At 30.6% G+C, this 2500-nt stretch overlaps 1 protein-coding gene across 1 annotated transcript in view; it reads left to right on the forward strand.

Moving 5' to 3' along the window:
* LOC113815364 (uncharacterized) overlaps positions 1 to 1383 on the forward strand; it is a 5776-nt gene extending 4393 nt beyond the window's left edge. Inside the window, exon 3 of the mRNA XM_027367455.2 lies at positions 1 to 1383. This exon is cut by the window's left edge and continues 958 nt beyond it. The gene's annotated coding sequence lies outside the window, so the exon portion shown is untranslated.
* Positions 1384 to 2500: the final 1117 nt, after the last annotated feature.

Genomic DNA, 2500 nt, shown 5'->3' on the forward strand with positions numbered 1-2500 from the left:
TAATATTGTTACCATTGCCATTATTTTTATTTTGTTCTTACTAGTATCATCGGTGTAATGAAAATTAAACATAGTATTTTTGAACATTAGTGAAGGTTGTATTTTTTAAAATATCAATGATGTCATTTATTGTTGTCGGTATTATGATATTAATGATAATGCTGATACTATTATTATTTCTAATGTCATTTATCATTGATATCGTTATATACTGAAAGAAGAGTAATATTGTTGTTCTTAATTGTATCATTATATCATTAATATGATTATTTACTGTTGTTATTGTGATAATTATTCTTTTCATTATTGTTATTATCTTTGATATAATATTCTAATAATTCTCTCGCATTTCATGTCCCGTTATCAAAGCGAGACACTTTAGACATATAAAAGCGTAGTTTAATCCCAGATGGTATTTTTGCTATTTCGACATGCGTGCCATAATATCGCAGAATTGTGAACCATCGCTTAGGAGGTGCTGAAGCGGTGATGGGCAGTGTAACATTTATGTGACTGCAACTTCTGGTTAGTTTAGACAGTAAGCACATTGTGTATAGATACTAAGTGTGTGTGTATAAATGCGTAGACACACACACGCAAACGCACACACACACACACACACACACACACACACACACACACACACACACACACACACACACACACACACACACACACACACACACACACACACACACACACACACACACATACACACGCATACACACACACACACACACACACACACACACACACACATACACACACACACACAAACACACACGCATACACACACACACACACTGATATTCTCCTATGTGTTCTGAACTTGTGCAAGTTTTTGAAACGTGATTCTTTCTCATACGCTAAGGAAGTGTTAACTATTTGACGCACAACTATCTTTGCTGTGATTCAGTCTTCATATACTTCGCAATAGGGAAGTTACGTTAAACATCTTTTTATGTAGGTACTTTTACGAAAAAAAAGTCGATCAGTTCTCTGCTCATAGTTTTTTGTACTAGTTGGTGGTAGCAACAACCAAAAGGTCTCTCAACCTTCCTGTGTTTACAAAATCGAATCCCAAGGTATGTTATCAGCCAATCGACCTTAACCAAAGTATTGTCAGATCTAGTTTTTTAAATGATCTTATTTAACCCTGTAATGATGTGACTAATTTCACCCCTCTAGGTTCTTCAATAACACAAACTTATAGGTTGTTTATCGAAGCTCAAATGTCCAATATTTACCTTTGGATTCGACTAGGTTCTTCAGAGTGTTCATTCATATCGTAAAGTGTCTTTTACCTTGGGTATTGTCTTCAATGTATCTATTTTTGGGTATCACTCCAAATGTCATATATGAAAATATATGGGAAACGATAAATTGTGTTTTATTTGTGCCTATACTTATTTGGATGTCTCCAGTTGCGTATGATCTAGATGTTATTGTTGTCATTGATTTATTTCTATTATTTTTCTTGTCGTTTTCGTACATCATTGCAATTATCAGGGTAATTATTATGATGTTTATTATTATTCTCATTTTTATTGCTATCACTGTTATTGTTATTATTATTATTATTTATAATAGTAGTAGTAGTAGTAATATTATTGTAGTTATTCTTAACATTATATTATCATCACTGTAATTACTGTTATGATTATTATTATGATTGTTATCATCATGATAATGATAATCATTATTAATATTATTACTGAATGATGATCATAATAATCATCATTATTATAATTTTCATTATTATTATTATTAAAATCATTATAATCTTTATCATTACTATTAATACTATTATGATGATAATTATTATTACTATTATTATTATCATTGTCATCATTATTATACATTATGATTAACTTGACTTGTTAGCATTTTTTTCTTTCTTTTCTCTTTTTGATCTTTCAGTCGTTATCATGCAAATAATGTCCTCAGTGTTAATATTGTTATTACATTATTATTGTCGCCAATTTCCATCTATAATGATACTGGAGCATTTCCAATTTTAGATTTGTTCTACATAAAGTAAAATGAGATGTCAAATGGATAAAATAGTAAGAAATAACGTTACATGATCTTGATTGCGTTACGTATGGGTTTATATATAAATGCATAAATCATCTGAAAGTCGTGCTTTTTACAGACATTATTTGAAATTTATTTCTTTGTATTTCTTACTATTTTTTCAATTATCGTAACTAGTAATGCCAACCATCATTTTTACATAAGATTTTCTCACAAGTGAGTTGGCTATTTGCTAAAGATGAAATAACACAAAAAGAATAAGTCCCCCATATAAATAGCTACGTTTTCTGTAAATATAATTATTATCGTTTTCTTTAAATATCGGTCATAGGTAAACTATTTCAGTATGTCCATCATGGAGAGCGAGGTAGTTGATACCGACCTCTAGGGGTCGATGAGACTATCCAAGGGGTAGGTTTGGCAGGCAGTTTCTCTTCATTATTACTTAATTTTTTCTGCATGG

Source organism: Penaeus vannamei, chromosome 16 (assembly GCF_042767895.1).
Source record: "Penaeus vannamei isolate JL-2024 chromosome 16, ASM4276789v1, whole genome shotgun sequence".
Lineage (NCBI taxonomy): Eukaryota > Metazoa > Arthropoda > Malacostraca > Decapoda > Penaeidae > Penaeus > Penaeus vannamei.